Consider the following 19,142-nt stretch of genomic DNA (forward strand, 5'->3'; position numbering starts at 1 on the left):
TGTCATTTTTTCTAACCACGTATGTATTTTAGTCCAAAATTTCCTTGCTTCCACGCATGTCCACCACATATGGTAATACGATCCTGGAGTTTGATGACACTTCCAACATTTCTCCGATTTATTCTTAAACATCCTGGCTATTCTCGTTGGGGGTAGATGCCACCTGTAAAACTTTTTTTTAACATAGTAGAGGGAACTTTTTTTAACATAGTAGAATAAGATAGCAACATCACAGCCTCAACTTTTTACTTTTACATACTTAATATATATGAGCCATTTCTATAACAACAAATTTAACTAATCAGCAAACCCTAAAGTCAACGTTTCATTTTTTTTTTTCCCATTTCAAGCACAAAATCCAGAAGTGGTTTCAAAGTAGAAACAAAGCTGGATGTGTTTTCTTTGATTAAAGCAATTAATTTAGCCATTTCTGCTAGTTCCATCAGTCTTTCCAGCTAGTCACTATGGGAATTAAAGTATCTTTCCATTTTTGTGCATAAAAACATTCTTGTTCTGTCTACATGTATAACAGCAAAGTTCCATATTTTTTTCAAGTTCTTCATCCATCAAGCCTAAAAGAAACAATTCTGGCTTGATTTTTATATTCATTTTAAAAACCTTCTGTATTAAAATATAAACCTTACTCCAGTATTTCTTTGCTTTGTCACAAGCCCATCAAAGATGATAAAAAGTTCCTTCTTTACATTTACAATTCCAACATACATATGAAATACCTTTATATATCTTTGACAATTTTATCAGGTGCATCATTTTATAAAAAATTATTTTCAATTATAATTTAACATAAATTTTAAACCCTTTATCCACATGCTGTCCATACTTCGTCCATTGTACAATCATTATACTCATTTTTTTACTCGTTAGATTATGCAATGCTCCACCATATTCATTCTCCAAATCCAGATTTCAATAACAATTTATAAAACTTGACAATAACATCTTTACCACACAATACAATTTCAAATTCATTTTTTTTAAAAGTCAAATCTGTAATTTAGAGGTTTTTATATATCTGTATATTCTATGTGATTCACTTTTTAAAACTATTTTATTAGTACTGTATTATATATGGTATGAAAAGCACTAAAGAATTAAGTATTGATCATAAAAAAGGCAATACTATTTTTCATTTTTAATAATTCTACCGAATTTGTGTAGCATAATTACTATGCATATAAATTTGTTAAGCAAGAATTAGCTGTATTTAATATGGATTATATGAAAGTATGATTGTCCCACAGTAATATTTCATTCAATTGTACAATATCTCCATAATTATATCTCTTTACACTTTCCCTTATATCAGTTTCCTAGTGGTCCCATTCCTCATCCCTTTCACAATAATCAGCATTTTAATTTTACTTGAATATTTACTTGGTGTTGTATCTTGGTCTTTTTATAAAAAATGCTTCCTAAGTACTCCAGCATTTTTTTTGTTCATATAGCAGTTTGTATACTCTAAATATGAAAGAATTTGAGCTGTTTACTATAATGAAATTATCAATGTAAGTAAGCAATCTCTATATTAACCCATCTAGTTTTCATAAAAATATAATAAAGCATAATCTAGTAAAAATCCAAGCTGTGATATTTCTCATCCATTATTAATCACCAAATGTTTATCCTCATGCCTTTACATGCATGATATTCCACAGAAGAGGAAAGATCCCAAAAAGCATAAATTCTGAGACCCATCACTTGACTTCATTGGGAACCCTCAGCAGCATCTCTTCTCAGGAAGAATGCATTAAATTGGAAGTGCCCATTCACTACTTCTATCTTAAATTGTAGCAAAGCAATGCTGCTTTGATTACATAGCAATTCAATCTCACTTTTAAAATTTAAATACATATTAATTTAGCCTGGTGAACATTCAAGAAGAAATAGTTGCTTCTTAGAAATATGTTTAGTTTTTGACTTAGCGACTTGCAATTATTGTCCTATGAAATATAGTGTAATACAGGGGTGACATGCTACCGGTTTGGGCCGGTTCACCCGAACTGGTAGTATAAAATGCTACTGGTTCGCCAAAACGGTAGTAGGGAGAAAAATAAAAATAGAAAGCCTGAGTACAATACAAGACTTCCTTGACCAGTTGAGAGGTGCGGAGGAAGAGCAGAGTAGCAAAGAGGAATTAGAGACAGCAGCAGTAGAGGAGGAGGCCTTACACCAACAGAATACAAAGGAAGCAACCGCGGAGGAGAAGGAGACAGAAGAAGAACCCAAAGGGAAAAAAGCAAGACCAGTAAGAGCCGTACGAACAAACAAAAACTAATAACCAGACAAGGAAACAGGGATGAATGATTTAAAATTAATATCTGTAAATGTCAATGGCTTAAATGACTACAAAAAGAGGAAACTAATATTAACAAAATTAGGTAAACAAAATGTCAATATAATGTGTCTACAAGAGGTGCACATAAAAAAAGAAGAGGGTAAATGTTTAGAATATAAAAAATTTGGTCAAACATTTACTTCGCTAGCAGAGAAAAAGAAGAGGGGGTGGTAATCTATGTAAAGAAAGGAATTGAAGCAGAGCAAAAGTTTAAGGATACAAAGGGAAGAACTCTTATGATTGAAATTAAGAGAGGGAACTCCAAAATATTATTAGTGGGTATATATGTTCCAAATAAAAAACGGAGAATTTTTCAAGAAACTCCATGAACAATTAGTAAAAATGGAATATAACGAAATCTGTATAATAGGGGATTTTAATGGTATTGTGGATTTGGAGAAAGATTATAAAAGTAATAAAGCAAAAAAAAAAAAACACAAAAGGACAAATTTACCGAGAGCTTTTTTTGATCTAGCCGATGAATTGGACCTAATTGATATTTGGCGTACCCTGCACCCAAACGATAGGCAATACACATTTTATTCAAATGCACAAAAGTCGTGGTCCAGAATAGACATGGCATGGATTAGCAGGAAACTTGGATTAGAAATTGGAATGGCTGAAATTAACCTGAATAACTGGGCAGACCACAACCCCCTAGAAATTAGGTGGAAGTGTGTAAAGAGAAAGTACCAACAGAGATGGAGGTTTAATGCCAAATTACTGGGTGACAGAGAATGCATACAAAAACTTAAAGAAGAAGTAAACTCCTTTTTCAAGGAAAATAAAAACCATGGAACGCCCCGTGCAATAGTATGGGACACAATGAAGGCCTACTTGAGAGGAGTTGTGATCTCATATAGTGCATACAAAAATAAGGAAAAAAGGAGGACCCTGGAAGACTATTTAAATCATTTAGGAGAAGCAGAAAGAAAACTTCAAGACAATCCGGGCGATGAAATAGCCAAAGAAAGCTGGATGATGTGGAGACATAAATTGAATATCATTGATCAAGAGGAACTAGCGCAAAAAATGAAAAGAACGAAACAATAACTCTTTGAGAATGCCAACAAATCGGGCAGGTGGTTGGCCTATAAATTAAAAAAGGAAAATGAAAAGGGGACAATTCATACACTAGAAGATTCTAAGGGTAAGCTATTGACCAAAGAAGAAGAAAAATTGGAAAGAGCTAGGGAATTTTATGAGACTCTATATAAAGAGGAGATCCCAGAAGGCAAAATAGAGCAATATTTGATAAATGCAGAGCTCCCACAAATAACAGAAGAAGAGAGAGAAACGCTTAATAGAAAGATCACAATTGAAGAACTAAAAACAGCCCTCTCCAAACTGAAAAACAATAAAGCGCCAGGTCCCGATGGGGAACCTGGGGAAATATATAAAAAACTAGAAGAAATATTGCAACCAAAAATTAGTAGAAATCTTCAACGATGTATTGATAGGCTCTAAAATCCCAGAGTCGTGGAAGGAAGCACATGTTACACTTGTGCCGAAAGAAGGTGCCGACCTAAAACAAATTCAGAATTATAGACCAATCTCCCTCCTAAACACTGACTATAAGTTATTTATGGGCATAATGGCAGAAAGAATGAAAAAAATATTAAACATTTGGATACATAAGGATCAAAACGGATTCCTTCTGGGGAGGCAAATCAGAGATAATCTGAGAACTGTGCTGGACACCCTAGAGTACTATGAAGAACACCCCGAAAAACAGATGGCCTTAATCTTTGTTGACCCCCAAAAGGCATTCAACAATTTAAATTGGAAATTTATGACCAAACAAATTGAGATAATGAAATTCGGAACAAATTTTGAAATGATGATAAAATCTATCTATGATAATCAAAAGGCAAGTATCCTAGTAAATGGAGATAGGACAAAAATATTCCAGATTAGCAAAGGGGTAAGGCAAGGCTGCCCCCTGTCACCACTATTGTTTATTTTGGCCCTAGAAGTTTTGTTACGGAAAATTAGAAATAACGAGGAAATAAAAGGTCTAAAGATTAGGAAGGAGACCTACAAGACGCAAGCATTTGCAGATGATGTAGCTTTAATTCTTGAGGACCCTATAGAATCGGGACCAAAAGTGCTAGAGGAATTGGGTAAATATGGAGAGATGGCAGGCTTCACATTGAATAAAACTAAAACTAAAGTACTGACCAAGAATGTAACCGAGAGTCAGAAAAATGAGATAGAAGAAGTGTTAGGATTACAGGTTGTCAAAAAAATTAAATACCTAGGAATTTGGATTACTTCAAGATGTTCGACCCTAAAAGAGGACAACTATATCCCCTTAATTAGAAAAATGAAACAAGACCTCGATAGATGGAAGAAAATAAAATTGTCACTTTTGGGCAAGATAGCCGCGATTAAGATGAATATTCTCCCCAAAATATTATTCCTATTCCAAAATATACCGGTGAACCTAGATAAAAAAAATTTCTCAGAATTAGATAAAATCATCAGAGAATTTATATGGGAGGGGAAGAAGCCAAGGTTTTCCATTAAAATTTTAAGGGGCAAAAGAGATATAGGAGGATTTGGGCTCCCCGATTGGGAAACATACTACAGGGCAGCTAAGCTAGTTTGGATAAGAGATTGGACCACCCTGGAAAATGAGAGGATCTTAACCCTAGAAGGCCACGACTTACAAAAAGGGTGGCATGCCCACATTTCAGACATAGAGAAGAAAAGGAAAACATATTTTCATAGACACAAAATTAGAGATTCACTGATACAAACATGGACCCCGATTAGGCAAAGATATTATTAAAAAGTCCGAAGTTGGCTCTCTACGATGGAGGCCCTGATTTACCCCAATAGATGGGGAATGGAGAAAATGGGTAGGTATAAAGATATCTTAGATGAAGGAGGGAATCTCAAATCAAATGATACCTTGAGAGAGCAAGGAATAATTTTAGATTGGTGGACCTACTTACAAATAAAATCTAGATACCAGAAAGACAAAGAACAATACAGCTTAGAATTTGGACCTAATGGGTTGGATAAAGTCCTGATGGGAACAGGCAAAAAGATTTTGGCTAAATTGTATAATTATTTACTAGATGATGACAAGGCTGAGGATATAACAAAGAATCAAATAAACGCATGGGAGAAAAATATTGGACGAGATATAAATTTTAATGAATGGGAGGAGGCATGGAATAAGAACCTTAAATTGACCAGAGCGGCGACATACAAGGAAAACCACTACAAGATGCTCCATAGATGGTATCTAGCCGCGGCCAGGCTAGCAAAGATATATCCTAATATACATCCCAACTGTTGGAAATGTGGCCATGGTCAAGGCACCTTCTTTCACATGTGGTGGACATGCCCGGAAGCGAAAGGATATTGGAGTAAGATCAGGAGATGGTTACAAGAAATAATTGGGGAAGATATTGAATTAACACTGGAAATATTTTTCCTGGGAATAGTAAAGAAGCCATACAGAAAGGAAATGATTCAGTTAATGATCCATATAATTATAGCCGCCAGACTGGCGTATGCACAGTATTGGAAAGAGAAAACCCAACCACCAGAAGAACTTATAATTAGGAAAATATTGGAGTGCGCAGAGATGACTAAACTAATCCATGAAATAAATGATGATGAGAAGTCAGATTATTATATTGAGTGGGAAAGGTGGTATAAATGGATGCATGAAAAAATGAAAGAAAGAGAAAAAGGTGTGTTAAACAAAGGTAAAAAGTAATTTGAAATATCACCAGAAATATTTTTTGTACATAGTTAAAAACACTTCACATCTGATATTAATGAAAATGTCAATATACTTATGTTTTTTAAAAAAAACTCAATAAAGTTTTTTTCAAAAAAAATGCTACTGGTTCGCCAAAACGGTAGTAAAAAATGTAAAAAAAAAGTTTCGACAATCAGCTGAGCAACGCGCAATCATCAGAACTTTTTTAAAAAACTTTTTTAGCATCTTTTTACTACTGGTTTTCTGCCACAAAGAAGGGGGGGCAATGTATTTTCCAAATCAGCAGAAGGCAAAAGAAGAAGCAATGGATGGAAACTGAACAAAGAGAGAAGCAGCCTAAAACTAAGAAGAAACTTCCTGACAGTGAGAACAATTAACCAGTGAAACTGCTTGTCTCCAGAAGTTCTGGGTGCTCGATCACTGGAAGTTTTTCTGAAAAGACTGGATGGCCATTTCTCTGAAATCGTATAGGGTCCACCCCCCCCCCCCCAAGACCTTCTAAGTCTTATTTTGTTCTGGGACCTTTCCCAGGCCCTCTTAGATTTAGATTTTGGCATCCTCAATTTTTCTGCCTGAGCAGGAAGTTGGACTAGAAGACCTCCAAAGTCCCATTCAATTCTGTTATTCCTGAGCTAAATACACTAAGGGCCCTCATTGGGATCCTATCTCTTTTGCTCCCTCTAGACTAATGAGTTAAAGAGCTGCCTCTAGACATTTATTTTAATAAGATTTTTAGAAACCTGGAGTTGAAAGTTCTTCATGTCCCCTTACCCTGAAGTCCCAATTTCATTTGGAATTTAAGCCCAAACTGATTGCCCTTTTAGTATTTCTCTTGACACTTCTCCAAAATGTACCCGCAGGAATTCACCCACATCTATCTCTCTGTCTGTCTGTCTGTCTCTCTCTCTCTCTCTCTCTCTCTCTCCCTCACACACACACACTTCAGAATCATAGGCTAGAAGGTACCTTGGAGGTCTAGTTCAACCTTCTGCTCAAGACAGAACACCTCACAAGTGGGTTCGCAGACATCACGGCTTTGGCTGCAAAACTGCAAGCAGCTTTCCTGGGCACATACTGCCGCCTCCTGCTGCCCGATGCAAGATGGAAGGCCAAAGAGAAAGTGCCTGGTCTGAGCACACAGCCCTCCATGATGGAGTCCTTCCCAGGAACCAAAGCCTTGGAGGAACTGATCTGTCCCAAAGGTCTCGACGAGCTCCAGACTTTCCATGTGCCTGAGTGCCCTATCCTAATGGCGCCAGGGCCAGTGCCCGGCTGCAATGGCAGTCAGGGAGGGCAGGCAGATGTCCCCGGACTGCACACGCACACCACAGTGGAGCAGCAGTCTCGGTCCCAATGCAGCATCTCCCCCTTTTTTTTTTTAATTTGATTTATATGCCGCCCTTCTCCGGAGACTCAGGGCGGCTTACAATGCGTTAAGCAATAGCCTTCATACTTTTGTATATTTATACAAAGTCAGCTTATTGCCCCCACAAACTGGGTCCTCAATTTACCCACCTTAGAAAGGATGGAAGGCTGAGTCGACCTTGAGCCTGGTGAGAATTGAACTCGCAGTAATTGCAGGCAGCTGGATGTTAAATGCTGCCTTAGGAAGCATTAGCCACTCAGTCTCCCTTGAGGGCTACTTGCCCATCAGCCACTTCTTGCTTAGTCTGACTTTGAAGCTGTAATTCTGTACATGCTTACATAGGAACAAAAGTTTTTTTTAAAAGCAAATGAGGTGTACCTGTTGATAAGTATACAAAGTCTTTAGCTGTAAATGTAATGAATGTGCCTGAAGCAAAATTAATAGACAAAATTCAGAACTATTTTTCTGTAGAATGTCACTATTTTTGGTTAGCGGAATAATAAAGGTTTGTAAGTTTCAGAAATACTGTAGTGGCATTAAAATTACTCTGGCTTATTGAGATGTTTCCTTATTTTAGGGGTCTGGTTGTTTCAGCACTCATATTTATAGATCATTTTGGACATTATATTAATCTGATTTACACAACATGACTGCTGGTTAATTATATAACATTGGGTGTTTAATAGTGGAACCATGGTTTAATGGTGTCATACATCCTTTATTTTCTTCCTTGCTCTAATACAGTCATGAGGAATAGATTTGGGCAACTAACAATATTCAAAACAGCGTAAAAACCAGAAACATGTTGGGCTAAAAACAAATTCACCAATAACAAAACAGCACAATCATTGTACAGACTCAACCACACCCACTGATTTCCATGTCCAGTGACAGAACCAGGTCTGTAAATGTTGCAAAAGGACAACAGGATCGGGGCCAGTGGAAATGATATTCCAAAGTGTGGCCACAACAGAAAGGGTTCTTTTCCTGGCCCCCACCAAAGCCAGAAGTTGTAACTGGTAGATAATATCTGCACAACCAACACTAGAAACATACTGGCAGCCAATGCAGCTCACAGAGCAAAAGTATAATGTACGCTGATTAAGGAGTGCATATGAGATATTACTACCAGCTATAACTTCTGGATTCTGTTCAAGGGTAGCTCCATGTAAAGTACGTTCCATTTGGGATGTGAAAGGCATGAATGGCTATGAGAAGGGCCTTGCTGTCTAAGAAAGAGTCCAATTGGAAGAAACAAAATTGTGGAAAGTCCTCCCCCTCCCAGCTGCTAGCTTTTCATTGAAAAGGAGTTTTGAGTCCAGATGGACCCCCAAATTGTGTGATGTTTCTGCTTGGGGTAGTGTGGCCCCCAAACAGAACTAAAGATGGAAAATCCTTGGAAGGAAGTGGCTGTAATAAACAAAAGCACTCAGTGTTGCTAGGGCTGATTTGAAGCCAATTCCAACCCCCACAACCTCCAGACACGAAGACTCTGTTGTATCACTTGGGTGGGAGATTTAAAGCCGGATATCGTCAACATATCGATGATATCATACATCATGCTGGAAGGAATACAGGGATATTGCAAGCCAAAAATGCTCCTTTAAAAAAAAGGTTTCACTGTATCTCAGATGTTTACTGATTTAAGAGTAACCAAAAATGCTCAAATATTACTTAATATGTATAAGATCTGTTCTTGCTGCTAGGGTTTCCTGTTTGTCCTATTACATACATACATACATACATACATACATACATACATACATACATACCTCCTCATATTAAGAACCACATTTCTGGACAGCTCACAAAACAATAAAAGCAGTAAAAAGGAGCAGTATTTTATTTTGGCTTTAAAATCTGATTCTAGCGGAGTTGAGCCAAGACTAACGGAGAAGCCAGAAACGACATGAGTTACAAACCTCTTTTATGAGGGTAAGTTAGGTTGGATCCTGTTCTTCACTGCACTCTTTGCAACTTATTCCTGTAAGGAGCCATGATTCCACTCTCTTTATGATTTATTATCAACCTAAAGTGACTTTATTCATTCAGTCATTTAGCAGTTTGAAGGCTGCCTGACTCTTTGGAGAGCTTACAATTAAAAAGTGAGAACAATACAAAAGTAATAAACACCATGAAGATGAACATATGAACAAAGAACCTATATAACGAGTTGCACCACCAACCTATCCAAGGTCTTAGAGATATAGCCAAGTCTTCAGTAGCTTCCTTAATGTCAACAGCTTGGGAGCTATCTAGGTCACCAAGTGGTGGTCCATGGACCACTGGTGGTCCGCGAGAAAATTTTGGTGGTCCACAGAAAATTTATTTGCATTTTTTATATTGCATTAAATCAGGGGTCCTCAAACTACGGCCCTTGGGCTGGTTACATGCAATGACCATTTATGTTACTGCAGAGACTCCCCCTTTGGGATCTTCTTGTGGAAGAAATTCCGACTCTGGGTCTGCTTCAGCTTCCTGGTGCAGGGCTTTGGGCGAAGGCTGGAGAGAGGCGCTGCTGGTGCAAAGAGCCGGAGGGCCTTGTTCCAGTGGGACTGCCTCATGGCCTGGAACTGACTGACCATCTCAGCCCGCTGAGCCTCTGGGCACCGATACCTGGCTTTACACTCCCGCAGGTCTTCCCTCTGCTTGGAAAGCCTATGCTCATAGTCCTCAGTGAGATGCTTCTGCTGAGCCTCCTTCTCGGTCAGATCGAATTTGAACTGAGCTGTTTTGCAACTCTTTCTCATGGTGGCTGCTTAGCTCCAACAACTTCTCTTGTTTCTCTTGGGGCCCTAAGGAGCCCAGGTGGGGAGGCGAGGACTGTCTGGGAGGGGAAGGGCAATTAGAGGCTGGCGAGGCACCCCTCAATGTGAGTGACATTGAGTTGACCATGCCCACCCAGTCACATGCCCACCTAGCCACGCCCACCCAGCCGGTCATTACGCAGATCATATTAGTGGTCCGCAGGATTTAAAATTATGAATTTAGTGGTCCCTGAGGTCCGAAAGGTTGATGACCCCTGATCTAGATAACCCAAGAACTGAATTAACATTTTACCGCAAGACAGAGTGCTTTATATTTGAATTTAATTCAGTGCAATAGTTAAGCCTTCAGATTTTTAAAAGAAAAAGTATTTGAACTAATTTTTATATTTCTATTCTTATGCGTATAAATGGAAGATATTAGAAATTAATTTTTAAAATAAAAACATTCTAATTCATAAAATATATGGTGAGGTGTTTATTGTATTTATTTTTATTTGTTTATTTATTTTTCAGATTTCTATACCGCCCTTCTCCTTTCGGACTCAGGGCGGTCAACAACCAAGATAAAAAACATTTATACAAAAAGTTAAAAATAGATTTAAAATAATTAAATAAATTTGGCCCGTAATTTAAAACTTTTCAATTAAAATCCATATCAAATTTTAAAACCAACCGTAAAATCAGGACAGCCCGGCTAACTGAAAAAAATAGGTTTTTAGGGCCCAATGAAAAGTCCGGAGGTCGGAGATCACTCGTATCTCTGGGGGTAGATTGTTCCAAAGGGTAGGTGCCACCACAGAGAAGGTTCTCCCCCTGGGGGTCACCAGCCGACATTGTCTGGCTGACAGCACCCTGAGGAGGCCCTCTCTGTGGGAGCGAACTGGCCGGTGGGAGGTAATTGGTGGCAGAAGGCGATCCCGTAAGTACCCCGGCCCTAAGCCATGGAACGCTTTAAAAGTGATCACCAACACCTTGAAGTGCACCCGGAAGTCCACCGGAAGCCAATGCAGCTCGCACAGAAGAGGAGTCACATGGGAGCGCCCCATCGCTCCCATAATCCACCGCATTCTGCACCAGTTGGAGCCTCCGGGTGTACCCCAAGGGGAGCCCCATGTAGAGAGTGTTACAATAGTCCAGACGAGAAGTGATGAGTGCTTGAGTGACCGTGCATAGGGAGTCCCGATCCAGAAAGGGGCACAACTGGCATATCAGGCGAACCTGATAAAAAGCCCCCCAGGCCACGGCTGTCATATGCTCTTCTAAAGACAGCCGTGTGTCCAGGAGGACACCCAAGTTGCGGGCCCTTTCCGTGGGGGCCAGTGATTCGCCCCCAATAACCAGAGATGGCGCCAGCCTGGCTATACCGGGACGCCGGCAGCCACAGCCACTCGGTCTTGGAAGGGTTGAGTCGAAGCCTGTTTTTCCCCATCCAGACCCGCACGGCCTCCAGGCACTGGGATATCACTTCCAAGGCATCGTTGGGATGGTCTGGGGTGGAGATGTACAGCTGAGTATCATCAGCGTACTGATGGAACTCCACCCCAAAACCACAGATGATCTCACCCAGCGGCTTCACATAAATGTTGAACAGGAAGGGCGAGAGGACCGACCCTTGTGGCACCCCACAAACAAGGCGCCTCGGGGTCGACCGCTGCCCCCCTGTCAACACAGATTGCGACCGGTTGGAGATATAGGAGGAGAACCACCGCAAAATGGTGCCCCCCACTCCCAGTCCCTCCAGCTGGCGCAACATGATACCATGGTCGATGGTATCAAAAGCCGCTGAGAGATCTAACAGGACCAGGATAGAGGAGTAACCCCTATCCCGAGCCCTCCAGAGATCATCCACCAACGCGACCAATGCCGTTTCCGTGCTGTACCCAGGTCTGAAGCCGGACTGGAGCGGATCCAAATAGACAGCTTCATCCAGGTACTGGGGAAGCTGTCGCGCCACCACACTCTCAACAACCTTTGCAATAAAACGAAGGTTGGAGACTGGACGATAGTTAGCCAAAACAGCCGGATCCAGGGATGGCTTCTTGAGGAGGGGCCTCACAACCGCCTCTTTCAAGGCGGCCGGCAGGACACCTTCACTCAAAGAAGTGTTAATAATCCCCTGGAGCCAGCCTCATGTAACCTCCCGGGGAGCCAGCACCAACCAGGAGGGACACGGGTCCAATAAACATGTGGTCGCGTTCAGCCGTCCCAAGATCCTGTCCACGTCCTCGGGAGCCACAGGATCGAACTCCTCCCAGATAACACTCTCAAGGCCTGCCTCAGTCATCTCGTCTGAACTAACCCTGTCAGCGGCAAAGTCTTCCTGAATCTGAGTTATTAAAGTTTGAAGAATAAATTAAAGATTAAAAAGAATTAAGTATCTTAGTATTGAACTGATAGGTTGCATCCAGGGCTTTCTTATAAAGCAGTGGCTCACGGCTGCTAAATTTTGCTGTGCTGCGCAAGATAAATTCCGTTGGGCAGCAAACCAAAATGGCAGCTCCGCAGTGAACCCAAGCTTAGGGAGGCGATGTTCGACATTTTCAGGGGTCTCGGGGGTCAGTTAACCATCTTTTGACCCCCTCCCAGCGAGTCGAGGTGTTGCCGGCTCGATAGAGCCGTGGATGGAGCCCGAAGAACAGCTGACTGTCGGGGAGGAGGTTAGAGGACGGCGGCAGTACCTGGAGGCTTGGCTGCAAAGATGCCCCTGTTGTTGGTGGAGAAGAGGGCAGCATTACAAACATTAGGATCCCTCAGTTTTTGAGGGATCTGGACACTCCCCCCCTTTTTTTTCTGAAGCATGGAAGGGGCTTAATGGGCTGAATGGCCTGAAGATCAAGCTTATGGGGAAGGAACTGAGAATTGTCAGCTGGGGGATGATGGTTGGTCTCCCCCTTACCTGCCCCCCCCACTTATTAGGCTTAGGCCTAATAGGGCCACTCAGCATAAATTTATAACTTTTGATTGATCTGCAGCCTTATTTGACCATTATTTGACCATCTTGTCCTCCCTGAGTTGCCCGGATTATTCGATTATTCAATCATTTATTCCATCCTATGACTATACCTTGCTTTTTTCTGAACTAAGCCTCGGCTATCGCTGGTGTGAGAACGGGAGGAGGCACAGACACCGAGAGTCTTGGACTATGGTGGGACGGACCATCTCTCATTTGACCTTATGACTCTGGTTTGGGTCACTTTGAAAGGGCGGCGTTTGAGACTTTTTTCCCCACCATTGAATAGACTTATTATAATCACAAGACTTCCCATCGTCATGATAGGACGATGATGTCCCGATGTTCTGATGTTTTTAGCATATTGTATTCTCTTTAACATCTTTTCCTCCCTTATTTAATCTACCAGTTTTTACCATCTCTAACACCCTTTAATAGAAAATGATCCTTCATTACTCTCAGCTCATTACTATTCTTTAATGTATTCAACTGCAGAGCTCCTTGCACTGCGAGACTCCCCCCTCTCGCAGGTTTGGCCCTCTCAATTATCGAGGGCTGCCCTTGATGACGGGTTTTGGAACCCCGAGAGGTGGTACGCTAAAAAACGGAAACTCTGGGGTTTTTTAAATAGATTTTTAGATCCAATTTTAAGGGGATCCGGGAGGAGGGTGGTTTTTAATAATAAAAATGAGACTGGGGGGTCTCTCAAGGATCAGCAGCCATGCCATTTTGACAGTCCCAGTGGGTTGGGGAGGTTGGGAATCGTAGGAGATGCTTGGAGGAGGGTGGGACAAGCTATACCTGTGATGGTGGGAAGGGGCAGAAGAAATTGAAGTAGGGGTGGGGAGCATCACACCAGATGCATTCGGATGGTGACTTGCTCCCATACCTCCTGCTCACCCTGCTTTCCTGGGGATATGAGAGCGAAGGATCCTGGTTTCCGTCTGATATATGTGAATGCCAGGTCTGTGATGAATAAGGCTCTCCTCATACGAGATCTTATTGATGAGGAGCTGGCCTGTATCACGGAGACCTGGTTGGGGCAAGAGGGGGGAATCCCTCTCTCTGATTTATGCCCCTCAGGCTTTCGTGTCCTGCACCAGCCGCGACACCAGAGAAAGGGCGGGGGGGTGGCAGTAGTTGTTAGAGAAAGTCTGAGTCCTAGGGAGGTCACTGTCCCTCAGATAGGCGGGTGTGAGTCTCTTCTATTGAAGTGGGACCCTGGAGTTCAGTCGGGCATGTTGGTCACATACCTATCTCCCAGCTATGTTGCCACAGCCCTGCCCGCACTGCTCGATGTCTTGTCTGAGGTGGCACTTTTTTTTTTTTTTTAATTTGATTTATATGCCGCCCTTCTCCGAAGACTCAGGGCGGCTTACAATGTGCTCAGCAATAGCCTTCATCCTTTTGTATATTTATACAAAGTCAGCTTATTGCCCCCACAACTGGGTCCTCATTTCACCTACCTTAGAAAGGATGGAAGGCTGAGTCAACCTTGAGCCTTGGCGAGATTCGAACCCTGCAGTAATTGCAGGCAGCTGGTCTTAATAAGCTTAATAACAGGGTGCTTTAAACCCCTGTACCACCAAGGCACTTGAACTCCCCAGCCTTTTAGTTGTGGGGGATTTTAATCTGCCCTCGAACGGTGAGTCATCTGAGACAGTCCGGGAGTTCATGGCCTCCATGGCAGCCATGGACCTGACTCAGGTTATTCAGGGCCCAACTCATAGGGGAGGACACACATTCGACCTGGTTTTTCTCTCTGGGCTGTGGATAAATGGTCATGGTAAGGGGGAACTTTCCATCACTCCCCTGTCATGAACTGACCATTCCCTCCTTAGACTAGACTTTCAATCTGCCAACCCCTGCCGCTGGGAGACGGGACCCATAATATGGTTCCACCCTAGGCGCCTGATGGACCCAGAAAGGTTCTTGAAGGAGCTTGGGACATTCCCCACCTCTCAATCCTGCGATTCAGCTGAGGCTCTGGTGGCATCCTGGGAACGGGTGACTACCGACGCCTTGGACAGAATCGCACCTTTGCGGCCTCTAACCCAACCAGATCCCAGATTGCTCCTTGGTTTTCCATGGAGCTCCAGGAAATGAAACGTCAGAAAAGATGCTTAGAGGAGAGTTGGAGGTCCTCCCGATCTGAATCTGACTGAACACAGTTAAGAACCCATATTAGGTCTTATCTAGTGGCGATGGAAGTGGCGAAACGTCACTACTTCGCCGCCCTCATTGCATCTGCAGAAAACCACCCAGCGGCCCTGTTTCGTGTGACCCGCTCCCTCCTCAATCAGGGAGCGAGGGAAGACTCTTTGCAGGGCAGAGCTGAGGATTTTGTACAGTTTCTGCATGATAAATCGCTCAGATCCGGATCAGATTGGACTCTGACTGGGCAGAATCCAATCGGGAGACTAGGGTGGGTCTTGAGAATAATATCTGGATTGAGTTTGACCCTGTTTCTGTCAAGGAAGTGGACAGGATTGTGGGCAAACTTAGTTCATCCACTTGCTTATTGGACCCTTGTCCCTCCTGGTTGGTTTCGGCTGCCAGAGAGGTGACTAGAGACTGGATCCAGGCAATTGTCAATGCTTAGTTGAGACAGGGGAACTTCCCCGCCTCTCTTAAGGAGGCAGTGGTTCGATCTCTCCTCAAGAAGCCTTCCCTGGATCCAGACTCACTTAATAACTATTGTCCCGTCTCCAACCTTCGCTTCATCGCGAAGGTTGTTGAGACTGTAGTGGCTCAACAGCTCCCACAATTCCTGGAGGAAACGGAATACCTTGACCCGTACCAATCAGGCTTCCGACATGGTCACAGCACGGAAACAGCATTGGTCGCTCTGGTGAATGATCTCTGGCGGGCTCGGGATGGGGGTTGTTCCTCCATCCTGGTCCTACTTGACCTCTCAGCGGCTTTTGATACCATCGACCATGGTATCCTACTGCAGCGACTTGTGGGTGTAGGGGTGGGAGGCACTGTCTTTCGGTGGTTTTCCTCCTACCTCTCGGGTCGCTTTCAGTTTGTATGGGCGGGAGGGCAGAGATCCACCCCGAGGCCCCTTAATTGTGGGGTGCCTCAGGGGTCAGTTCTCTCCCCCCTGCTCTTTAACATCTATATGAAACCACTGGGTGAGATCATTTGTGGCTTTGGGTGAGATATCATCAATATGCTGATGATACCCAATTATACATCTCCACCCCAGACCACCCCAGAGATGCCCTTTCCATGATGTCCCATTGCCTGGAGGAGGTACGGGCCTGGATGGGCAGAAACAGACTCAAACTCAATCCCTCTAAGACTGAGTGGCTGTGGATGCCGGCATCTCGGGTTTCAGAGGCTCCATCACTTTTGATAGATGAGGAAAAACTTGCACCCGTTGATAGGGCTCGCAACTTGGGTGTCCTCCTGGATGTTCGGCTATCCCTAGAAGACCATCTAAAGGCCGTGACCAGGGAGGCCTTCACACAGGTTCGCCTGGTGCGCCAGTTGCGCCCTTTCCTGGACCGAGATGATCTTCGCACAGTCACTCATGCCCTGGTTACTTCCCGCTTGGATTACTGCAATTCCCTCTACATGGGCCTGCCCCTGAGATGCACCCGGAGACTCCAGCTGATCCAGAATGCAGCTGCACGGGTTGTTATGGGAGCCCCTCGTTACTCCCATATAACACCCCTCCTGCGTGAGCTGCACTGGTTACCAGTGGTTCTCTGGGTCCGCTTCAAGGTGCTAGTCTTCACCTATAAGGCCCTTCATGACTTAGGTCCGGGATATTTGCATGACCTTCTCCTGCCTGCCTCTCACCGTCCTGTTCGCTCACATAGGGCTGCTCTCCTCAGGGTTCCGAAGGCGAGCCAATGTCACCTTGCTGTGCCCAGGGGTAGGGCATTCTCTGTGGGTGCTCCCACCCTCTGGAATGAATTACCTACTGAGCTCCGGACGGCTCCTGATCTCCGCTCCTTCCGTCGGGACTTGTAGACTTGGCTTTTCAAACAAATAGGCTGAGACTGATTCCGGACTTATTATGATTTTATTGTACTTGTTTCTTAACTTGTGTTTGCCGCCCTGAGTCCTTTGGGAGAATGGTGGCATATAAATACATGTAATTAATTAATTAATTAATTAATTAATTAATTAATTAATTAATTAAAACAAATAAATAAATGGCAACAGCAGCAGTGGAGAGAAGCAGCCACAGACCCAGAGAGCACGTGGAGCATCTCCCCGAGCGCCCAAAGCACGCCCAGTACCAAGTGCTCCAAGTGCTGCAAGAAGCGGCCACAAGATCAAGCAACATATTGCGGCCGGCAGAGCTTCTTGCAGTTGGTGCTGGGAGAGCCTCAGTCATTTGCGGAGATGCTTCACATGCTCTCCAGGTACTTTCCACCACAGCATTTTCCGGATGGGACCTCTTACAGGTAAGAACTCAAGTCATTTCAGCCTGCCTGTGCTGCCCCCCTGCGGCCCTTCGGCTAAGTGCGGCAGGCCACAGGCCAGATAAATTGCTTCGGTCCAGGGGTGGAGCATAATTTGACCCAGGGGTTTTAGACGAGCGTTGGAGCAAATGTAGATTTCTCAGGAATGCATGCAACGGCCCCGGAGGTGAGGTATAAAGTAAAACAGGAACTTACTTACCTAAAATTAGGGAGCAGCAAAGGCTTGGGAGCCAAGAAGCTGGATAGCAGCTGGGACACAGGTGCCATCTGGTCTAGGACCTAAGAGAGCTGCAACGGCTGGGGACCCAGGCAAGCTGGCGAGTCAGTGAGGGAACTGGAGAGGACCTAGGTGAGCTGTGTGATGGTTGGGGAGCCAAGAAAGCAGGCAAGGGAAGTGGAGAGCAGGTGTTGCTCCCATAATCACCCGCATGGCCGCATTCTGGACCAGTTGGTGCCTCTGAGTGCTCTTCAAGGGGAACCCCATGTAGAGAGCATTACAGTAGTCCAGACGGGAGGTGACGAGAGCATGAGTGACCGTGCGCAAGGAGTCCCGGTCCAGAAAGGGACGCAACTGGTGAATCAGGTGAACCTGATATAAAGCCCCCCTGGCCACAGCCATCACATGATCTTCTAGAGACAGCTGTGCATCCAGGAGGACACCTAAGTTGCGAGCCCTCTCTGAGGGGGCCAAGATCGCACCCCCAATAGTCAGCGATGGAACCAGCTGGCTATATCGGGACGCCGGAAACCACAGCCACTCGGTCTTGGAGGGGTTGAGTCTGAGCTTGTTTCTCCCCATCCAGATCCGCACGGCCTCCAGGCACTGGGACATCACGTGATCCTAGATCATGGTGTGATCTAGGGTCTAGGTGAGCTGCGACAGCTGGCAAGCCAGGAAAGTGGACAAGCCGACAAGGGAATCGGAGTGGGCGTAGTCAAGCTGCAAGCAGGACAAGCAAGCGGCCAAAGCAGACACGAGAAAAGTGGCTGTAAGAGGCGGGGTGGGTGGGGCAGTGGGCAGGGTGGGCAGGGCGGGGCCAGCCAGTAGTGGGATTTGCCGGTTATCCAAACTGTGCAGCATCGTAACAACCAGTTCACTTGAACCTGTCCGAACCGGCTGAAGCCCACCTGTGTTCATTGGGGTGTCTTTTAAAAGTTGCAATTTTTTCACTTCTTTTGTATGTCACTGACATTTTTATTATTTATAGGCAGCATCTGCTCTGTACAAATAGTATAGTATAAAAACAAGTTTAATAGCAAACATAGTAAATATGTGATAAGAAATATTAAGCTATTCATACTTGTCTAATAAGTACCACTGAATTTAACATGTGTAAGATTTGACATTACATTGAAACTAGGCTTTTCTGTTAAATTTTGATCCTATTTGATTTATCTTGATACAGTACAGTGTACTTGACACAACTAGAGGAAGTTATGTCTTCAAGGAGTGGAGCAGATCATTTAGTAAACAATCAATTAATCTTTATTACAGTCACAGACCAGCATTATAATTTT

General features: G+C 43.5%; 1 protein-coding gene across 2 annotated transcripts in view; it reads left to right on the top strand.

The window, feature by feature from the left end:
* The window catches only part of GXYLT1 (glucoside xylosyltransferase 1), a 105,058-nt gene that overhangs the window by 20,905 nt on the left and 65,011 nt on the right, over positions 1-19,142 (top strand). The window contains exon 1 of one of the 2 annotated variants that reach the window (XM_070947955.1): positions 18,535-18,613. The exons of the other annotated variant lie outside the window; for it this stretch is intronic. The gene's annotated coding sequence lies outside the window, so the exon portion shown is untranslated. Of the gene's footprint in view, positions 1-18,534; positions 18,614-19,142 lie in introns of those variants that run through there. 2 annotated transcript variants of the gene reach the window in all.

Source organism: Pituophis catenifer, unplaced genomic scaffold, assembly GCF_029215685.1.
Source record: "Pituophis catenifer annectens isolate HBS135680 unplaced genomic scaffold, rPitCat1.0.hap2 SCAF_7, whole genome shotgun sequence".
In the NCBI taxonomy this organism is placed as follows: Eukaryota; Metazoa; Chordata; class Lepidosauria; order Squamata; family Colubridae; genus Pituophis; species Pituophis catenifer.